The following is a 10,460-nucleotide window of genomic DNA, read 5'->3' as shown; positions in this document are numbered from 1 at the left end:
AACAAACATCTATTTTGATTTCAATGTATCTTCGAGGCTTATTTATTTCCCTATTCCCTCATTTGTAAGAGACAAATAAAGTCTTAAGGAAAGTGCTATCCCATGCCTTTGAATCTACAACAGAGTTGCTAATGTAAGGGTTGTGCCCTAGGTCCAATCAACCTTGGACATAAATTATTTTAATATATAATTAATGTGATTTAATGGCAGATCTATTATTTAATTAATAGACAATTAAATTAAATAATAGAGTCCGTAGATTCAAATCTTCGTAATTTGTTAATCACAAAGAGTTGTGATTGTGAGATACAAATTACATATGATTGAATCTTAAATTATCCGTGATTGTAAGTAATAATGAGATACGGATATCGTTATTATGGATAGACCATCACGTGTGTCATTTCTTACTTGTGAAGTAAGTAACTGATCTCACAAGCTAAAGTGTGATGACACTTGAGTGAACACGTGGATGTTTTGTTATAGAACAAAATATTAGAGACCCACCTAGAGATTCCACATGGATAACTATCTGAGTGTCGGTGGTTAATCTCTAAAGTTCGGTAGTGGGATTGGCTCTTTGACTTAAAGTCGTCATAGTATCTTATATGAGGACAGTCATGCTTTGACGGTGTTGGATGTTGCTCTGTCAAGGGCCATTAATACGGCATCATTCAGGTATGTCAAGAATCGTATGAAGGTTGTGAATTACCAATAGAGGATTCGTCACTCTTAGATAGTAAGAGATTATGATATACATTTCATTCAATTAAGTCGATAACAAAATCCTTAACCAAGGTGTACTCATAAGCCGAAAATGAGTTTTCGACTTATATTGACTTAATAGTGGAGTGAAAGATATGATCGGTAATCGAGATTGACACTTTCATATTTCGTAATTGATCGAATCATATTGACGAAGGGATTGTAGTTTCACGATAAACAAACGAGTTTGGTTTCGTCATACTACGTGACATTTCATGTCATATGTATTGTCCTAACACATTGCTAGATGTCAATTTGGGACGACGAGTGTGAATTGGTGATAAATTAAAATGGTGTTTTAATTTATCAATTTTGATTTAGGCATCATGATCGGGAACCTGATGGGTCATACACAAAAGGAGAACTGGAAGATTGTAATTTGTCAATTAATTAATTTAACAAGTGTTGGATAAATTAATTAATTGAGTTGCTTATTTATAGACATGAATTGATTAATTGGATTAATTAATTCACGGACCAGATTTAATTAAATTGGTTAATTAAATGTTGGACTGGGTCAGGCTAAGCCCGTTCGAACCTATATAAATATGATTACGATTTTCAAAATTGTAGAGATTTTTCATTATTCTTGCTAACACAAGAAAAAATTCTAATACTACAATCTTGTTTTCTGTGTGGATTATCGTTGGAGTCTGGACAATTGGACAGCTGTGGGTGGAAAATCAAGATCGTTGGAACAAAGAACAACAAAGGAGTTTGCAGATCTTGACAAAGGTACATCTTTTATCACAATTTTTATTTAAACACAAAGAAAATTCTTGGTGTGAATCGAAAATTGTTTTAATTTTTCACTGCGCATGTTAAGTAGATTCCCAACAATGGTATCAGAGCCTATTTTGCGTTTGTTAGAAATTGTTTAACATTTGTACAATCAAAAGTTGATTATTATACCTTTTCTTGTTTCTAGCAATTAAGAAAAATTAATTCTATTTTCAAAAATTTGTTTTAAATAGAATTTTTTCTTTTGGGTCAGAATTCAAAAAAAAATAAAAATAAAAAATTTTAGGTTCTGAACATCGTCGACAGCGATGGTTTCTAGCAATTAAGAAAAATTAATTCTATTTTCAAAATTTTTTTTTAAATAGAATTTTTTCTTTTGGGTCAGAATTCAAAAAAAATAAAATAAAAACGGTAGGTTCTGAACATCGCTGGGAGCGACGGTCGCTGCCAGCGTGGGTGGCATGAGCCAGGGCATGGTAGCGCCTGGCGCAGCATGCAACGCTGCTACAACAAAGTCAGCGTTGGCGCTGCAGCCACACAGCAGCGCAAACGCTGCTATTGCGACGGCGACTGCGACACTACGCCATGGGTCGATGATGAGGCGTTGCCAGAGAAGAGAAGAAAAAAAGGTGGAAAAGGAATTTTAGGGTTTGCTGTTGGGTGAAGAGCATTGGAGACGGGGGGCTTCATTCCAATTAGTGTAATTACAGGCCCCCGCATGCAATTATGTTAAAGGGGGTCATTTGAATTTTTTGATAGAGGGTTTGTCATGCAATTAGATTAATTGAAGGACCATCTTTTAATTTTAAACTTGGGGCCAAAATGCAATTTTACGAAAGGGATTTTGAATGCAATTTTGAAAAGTGTTTTAAAATTGAGTTTAGAGGTTTTAACCCTAAAAAATTCCAATTTTGACCGGTCTAAAATTCTTATTAAAATGGACGACTTTTATATTTTAATTTGCTAAAATATGATTTTAACTTAAATATTAAATTTGACCCTAAATTGAATTTATTTTATTTAGGAGTGTTATCCTAAATTAAAATATTAATTCTATTTAAATTAGAATTGGCCTATAATTCAATGCTTAATTAAAATTTGATTTTAATTAATTATTCACCTGAATATATTCTTGAAATTAGAATTGGATTCTAATTTGATGTTTAATTGAAATTTGATTTTAATTAAATTATCTTACCCTAAAACTTTCCTTAGAATTAGAGTTGGACTCTAATTTAATATTTAATTAAAATTTGATTTTAATTAAATAGTTTACCCTAGCATTTCTTGAATTTAGAATTGGATTCTAATTTGACATTTAATTAAAATTTGATTTTAATTAAATTATCTCGTCCTAAAATTTTATTTAAGATTAGAGTTAGACTCTAATTTAGTGTTTGATTAAAATTTGATTTTAATTAAATAGGTTCTCCCTAAAATCTTGAAATTAGAGTTGGACTCTAATTTTGTTATTTAATTAAAATTTGATTTTAATTAAATTCAACCGCCTTAAGTTATAAAATTAGAGTTGGACTCTAATTTGATATTTAATTGAAATGTGATTTTAATTAAATAGTCTCGCCCTATGATTATGGAATTGGAGTTTGACTCTAATTCAGTATTTAATTTTAATTAAATATGCCCGCTAATTAAATTAGTTGATTAATATGATTAATTAATTATTTAATTGTTCCGATCCATTTGTTTAAAAGTGTTTAGAGAACCTTAATTGCTAGAAACTTGAAATATATTTGCATATAATATTAGATATTATATAAGAGTACATTTATGTGATAAATGCATTATTAGTGGACGATTATGGATTCGATCATGTGGATGTGTTGAATGGTTAATTTTATTCTTGTTGTTTTATGAGCATGCGAGCTCTTAATTGTTTTCGGCCTGCGAGCCCGTTGTTATTGTTATTATTATGGGCTTGCGAGCTCTTAATCGTTTTGGACATGCGAGTCCGTTATTGTTATTGTTATTGTGGGCTTGCAAGTCCAATTTCATTTAGGCTTGCATGTCAAGTAGTATAGGATACATGTTGCAGTTGAACTAATTGAAGAAACAAGAAAAGGAGAAGACCATGGAGATGAAGCATTGTATGAGTCAATGCAATACCCCCTAGGAATTGACCAACTAGTCTTCCTCATGGTTTGAGAAGACTAGATAGTAAAAGTCCATAATCGTCCACACTATTACATTATATTATATATATGTTTATTTGCATGGTGAATGTGTAATACAACATATATGATTGTTACGATGAGACTTTTGAATACAAAACCCCTCAATAAAATATTAAGTCACATTTATAATTGTCTTCCATCATTATAATGAAAAATCAGAGTCCCAAATCGTCTCAACTTGTTGAGTACACTCAAGATTGGTCTATTAGGGATATGTTTGACACTATGTAATATTTGGTATTTCTGAATGACGAGTTTGATTTAACTAAAATTTATCTTTTGTTGAGTAAACTCAAGGAGATAAATTTTAGAGGCATATCAAGCTAACACGTAAGATATGTGAAGACAAAGAGTTGTCGACTTAATGATCTCGGAGTTGTATGGAGATACAATTGATAATTGTATCTACCCAAATGTTTTATTTAAACTTCTTGAGTACACTTAAGGTCTTAATATAACAGATGTGATCTCAACCCACTGGGAGTCAAGTATGGACTCCATAAATTTATGTGAGAGAGTCATAAATTTTAGTTAAACAGTAGGAGCATAATAAATTTAATAAAAGTTCATGTTAAATTAATTGATGTATTTTATATATTATTATTTTTCTTTCGTCATTTACATTTATATTGAATCTTGAGTAACCATATGTTTTGAATGGTATACTGGATGCCAACAACCAAATTGAATCTTCTTGATTAGCACTGCAATTGAGAATTGTTCTCAGGGCATGAGAAAATTGGTTACATCCTTGAATAGCCCCTTCCAGAGACACATGCTGATGACTCGATTAAGGAAGAGGTGGCTACTATAATAAACACAGTGATAACGATAGTACTGCACATATGTGATGCTTGCAACTATGTCACCTGAGTTACAAAAGCATCTTAAGAGTATAGATGTTAATGCATGATTTTTCATTTCAAAGAGTTGTATGATGATAATCATATGTGGAAGGATATGAGACTTCCAAGCAACTATACCAATGCAAAATGACAGAGTAATCTTCAGTCGATACTTAGATGCTGAGAATGATTGACGCTGAGAAATGTCTCAATTGAGTTCAATCATGAACCACGAACTAAGTAATGACTTAGCTCTGCAATCACTGTCAGAGAGTTATTTATATTAATTATGAATAATGATATGAATAAGTTTGAATGCACACCCATTGAGTTGCTTAACATGCTTAGAACTGTTATGCCCAATATCAAAGTTAGAAGTGGGCAAGCAATTGACACCTCTAAGGGTATTAAGAGGAAGTCTAAAGGGGGATTTAGGGAAAGCATCCAATATGGCTGAAACGGTCAAAACGAAGGACAAATACCAAATCTAATGACCACTGTTTTCATTATAGAATGAAAGGTCATTGGAAGATATTGTAAGGCTTACATATGATTCATTAGCTTCTCAGGTATTAGATACCAGATGTGGATCTCATATTTATATAAATATGGAGAAACTAAATGGAAGCAGACCACTGCAAAAAGGGAAAAGTTGACTTGCACGTTGAAAATGAGCAAAGGTTGCCGCATTGCCTGTAGGAGCATACTTCTTACCATTGCCTTTTTGTTTAGTACTGGAATTAGAGAAATGTCGCTTTGTACCCCCATATCTGGAACATTAAAATGAATTTCATGTTCTGGCATGAACTATTTTAATGTTAAGGACAATTGTTGTTCTTGTTTATCTTGATAAAGATCCTAATGGTTATGGTAAATTATGAAACGATGTTTATATTCTTTAGTGCTAAGGATTCTATAATGAGTATAGAAATTATAAGACATAAATGCGATAATCTAATTATTACCTAAATCTGGCATGAAAGACTTTGTCATATAGATGAAATGAAATATTACATAGAGATGTGTATGTGGAGTCAATTGATTTTGAATCATTTGACAAATACATATCATGCCTATTAGGCATAATGACCAAATCTCCTTTTATTTGAAAGGGAGAAATGTCTGGATAAATATTGCATAATACATAGTGATGTATATGGACCTATGTCAATTATTGTCAGATGAGGTTTCTCTTATATCATCAATTATCATGTATACTTGATGAAATTCAAGCATGAAGTTATTGAAAGGTTCAAAGGATTCAAGCTAGAAGTAGAGAAATAAATAGGTAAAGATACCCCCACATTAAGATTCGATCGAAGTGAGAAAAGATAAAATTTAGATTATCTAAGAGAGAATAAGATTCTCTTGCAGTGGACTCCTCCATATACACTGCAACATAGTGGTGTATCTAAAAGGAGGAATTGTTAACTATTAGATATAGTGCGATTAATAATAAGCCATGCAAATCTCCCAAAATTGTTTTGAGGTCACGCACTGACTGCAGTGTGCAACACACTAAATCATGTCACATCTAAGTTGGTTAACAGAACTCCATACGAGTTATGGAAAGGCAATAGTCCTAATTTATCTCATATGAAAGTTTGGGGCCATGACGCTTAAGCGCCTTGAATCGGATAAGTTTGAGACTAAATCCGATAAATACATATTTGTGGGATATTCAAAGCAGATATTTGAATATAAATTCTATTATCGTGAAGAAAGTATTCTTCTCAAGACATATCGTCTTCTTAAAGAAAATGTTTACTCTATGGGAGAATAGTGGGAGCAAAATAGAACTTGAATGAGTTCAAGAGTCCACAGATATAGTTAACCAAGTAGATGAATCCAAGTCTAATCCATATCTGATATGGGACATACTCTTGATCAAAAAGTAGAGACTCCTGAGAACATGACAGCTCCATTTAAATATAGTAGGATCATTCAACCTTGAAGAATGTGCAAATCCACGACAGGTATTACTGATCTAGGATGATGAACCTACTAATTGCACAAAAGTGAAGTCAAGTGCTGACTTAAAAGAGATCGCAAGAGGCATGAAACCCGATATGAACTCGACGTATGTGAACAAAGTTTGGACCTTGGTCGACCCTCCTGATGGGATAAAACCCATAAGCTATAAATGGTTTACAATAAAAGGTTGACATGGATGGAAATATCCATACATACAAAGGAAGGCTAGTAGCAAAAGATAACAAACAAAGACAATGTGTTGACTTTTATGAAATCTTTCGCCTGTAGCCATGCTGAGGTCCATTCGGATTTTGGTTGCAATAGTTGCATACCGTGACTATGGGTTAAAACAAATCTCTTGGAGCTGAAATCTTCAATTTGATGGAAAAATCAAAATGTTTGATTTTATCAAATATGAACACGAATTTTATGTTTACAAGAAGTTAGTGGGAGCATTGTCGCATTTCTAATATTATAGGAAACGACATCCCTATATTTCAATCATTGAGACAATAGTTGTTAAAAGATTTATTCATGAACGATATGGGGAAGTAACTTGATCTATAGAGATAAATTTAGAAGATTGCTTAACTCATCACAATCTATATAGGTAAAATCTTGAGAAGATTCTATATGGAGAAATTTGTTTACTCTTAAATGGTGTGTTGGAAAGTTCCAAACATAAAACAATCGTTGATTCAATAATAGAAATCTAATACATGATTGCTTCAAAAGTAGCAAAAAGTTGCAATGTGAATCAAGATATTCATTAATGAACTTGGAGAAGTTCCTAATATTGTTGATCACATGCCATTGTATTGTGATAACAATAGAGCCATCGCGAGGTCTCATCAATGATCCAAACATGTATTAAGGCGGTATAATCTCATCAGAGAGATAATACATAGAAATAACGTAAAGAGAAGAATGAATTCCTATATTTGACAATATTGTAGATCCACAGACAAAAAGTTGTCGTAGCATAAACATGATCGTCCTGTAGACTCTTATAATATTGGATACATAAGTGATTGTATCTAGTGCAAGTGGGAGTTTGTAAGTGTTGTGCCCTAAATCCAATCAACCTTGGACATAGTATCTTTTGAAAATTGAGTGATTGAAAAGGAAGGAGATTTTTGTGGTTTACAAGTAATATTATTTTATGAAAGATTGTGATTGAAAATAGGAGAGAGAAAAATGAAATGAAATTTAATGGGAGCCAAATGGAGGCTAAACGCTTTTTCCAAGATACACCAACCTAGGATTAACATGAGACGATTCAATTCCTGGTTCGAATTCATATGAAAGTCATGCATCTATTTTAGATTATCAATAAGATTGTATGTGAAAAAAAGATTGTTTACTAATTCAAACAGCATATGTTGATTTTACCGCGTTCTAGACTTATTATGAGTATTCCTACACTACAACAAGCAACTAACTATTTAATTGATGACCAAACAACCAAATAGTAGAATGAGTACATAAAATCAACCAAACAACAAAAGAACTTTCTAAATTAATGTCTTGAATTAATATAAATGAAAATAGGGTTCAAACATTCATCCATTACAATTGAAAGACTAGCCTAACATATTTAGAATTAGGTTACAAAAAACATATAAAATATCATCACCCAAAAAGAAGAAATAATGAAAAAATAGGAATTTTTCACGTTCTTGATGTGAATCTCGAATTTGGATGAAGAATTTTCAATATGCTATGCAATTTGCCTTGATTCCAAGTTGTTAGCCTTGTTCTTCACCTCTAAAATTGATTAGAATCTATGAATTTTTAGATCTAAAGAGGTTTCCCATATTTTGGACAGCATATGGTATATATGTAGTGCCAAAAGATTACATACCAAAAGTTTCCAAAATAAAATAAGAAAACATAATTTTTTTCCTGGAATTGAACCACCATTTGTACACAAAATAGACTCTCAATAGCCTTAGTCATTCCAAATATGGTTTGAGTGTACACATGGCTTGCTGGCCCATTTGTACACATGGCATTACCATTTTTCAACCAAATTGTATGTTGGTCCCTGAACTTTTCCAAGTGCGTATTTTGAACCTTGATCCTTTTTTACAATTTTTCTTCCCTTGGCTCTCTTAACCTCCAATTGACTTGACATTCATAAATCGCTATCTTGCAATCCAACACAACTATCGGAATGTTGTACTTTAATCCCCATATTTTTCATTTTGCCATTTTCTCTAATTTTTGCTTGTTTTCTCAAATTCTTCATCAAATCATGAGTTTTACCTATTAGACACAATATAACATATTTGACAATATTTCATTAGAAGAACTACAAAATGTCATTGTTCAAAGCCCTAGATAAGTGTATAAAATATGTTTATCAACATGACTTTGATGAACAGAATATGACAGTTATTTTTGTAGTTGAAGATGAAAACTAATGAAAGGGTCGACGGTATTTGCTAGAGGAAAGATTTGTTACACACTTTAAGAAACACATGTAAAGGTGTGTAGTGAAGCGATGAATGCAACTAAAAGTGATTCTTTACCAACTTGTGACACAAACGGCTGGCTCATATGAGTGAGAAAGGATTGTAGATTTTGGTAAGGAAATCCTTCATTCCTTTTATCAAAGGTACATCGTTATATTTATGAGATTATTGTTTACTCGGTAAATAACATAGAGTTTCATTTCAGAAGTCCTCAAGTAGAAAGTCTAAAATATTAGATTTGGTCTATTCTAATGTTTATGGTCCCATTAAGATGGAGTCTCTAGGTGGCAATGACTACTTTGTTACTTTATTGATGACGCTTCACGAAAGCTATAGGTTTTTTTTTTGAAATAAAAATACTAAATTTTTCAACACTTCAAGAAGTTCCATACCATGGTAAAACAATAAAGTAGAAGTTTTGAAGTGTTTTCGAACTGAAAATGCAGGGGAATACATGTCTAAAGTGTTTCAATATTTTGCTCAAAGTATGGTATTAGACATAAGAAGACAATTCATGGTATCCCACAGCACAATGGTGTGGCATAGAAAATGAACCGCACCATTGTAGAAAAGGTTAGAAGTATGTTAAGGATGGTTGGGCTGTATAAGTCATTTTAAGTTGAAACAGTTCGAACGCTGTGCTACATAATCAATCGATCTCTATCAGTTTCTTTGAATTTTAAGACTCCGAGAAATGTGTGGACAGGAAATGATGTTTCTTATTTTGGCTCGAAGGTTTCTAGGTGCAACATTTGCACATGTGCCTAAGAAACAACGGTTGAAGCTAGATAATAAAGCTAATGCTTGCATTTTTGTTGGCTACTGAGATGCAATATTTTGCTATAGACTATTGGAACTAGAAAGAAAGAAAATAATCAGAATCATAGATGTGATTTTTTTATTAAAATCAGAAGTTATCATATTTTGAGATATTTGATATCAAAGACGAGTCGCTAAAGGTGTCATTAACCTTACACCTATCACTTTGTCTCTAGATAGTGCTACTCAAGGAGATAGAGACATACATTGATAGTCATGTTAATAAGCCAGCAAAGGTTGATGAAGATGGTCTAGAGGATGTCGAACAAGGAGAACAACCTACTAAATACAAAACTCAGATCAAAAGATCTACTAGGAAGCATCATCCATCAACTAGGTATTGTGTTGGTAACTGATGAGAAAGAGCCAAAATGCTTTCAAAAGGTACAATCTCATAAGACAAACAGAGCTGAGTGAATGTTATGCAAGAAGAGATGAAGTTTGTGTAGAAGAATAACACTTATGAGCTAACAGAGATTTCTAAAGGCAAAAATGCTTTGAAGAATAAATAGGAATTCAAGTTGAAGAATTATGGAAAAAGCTAGTGAAGTATAAAGCTCGATTTGTAATGAAGTACTTTGATAAGAAGAAAATGATTGATTTTGTTCTATCCTATTGTCAAAATGACTTCTGTTCAAGTGATTTTA

Source organism: Olea europaea, chromosome 13 (genome assembly GCF_002742605.1).
Source record: "Olea europaea var. sylvestris chromosome 13, O_europaea_v1, whole genome shotgun sequence".
NCBI lineage: Eukaryota > Viridiplantae > Streptophyta > Magnoliopsida > Lamiales > Oleaceae > Olea > Olea europaea.
The sequence above is the reverse complement of the archived record's forward strand: the minus strand, read 5'-3'. Positions refer to the sequence as shown.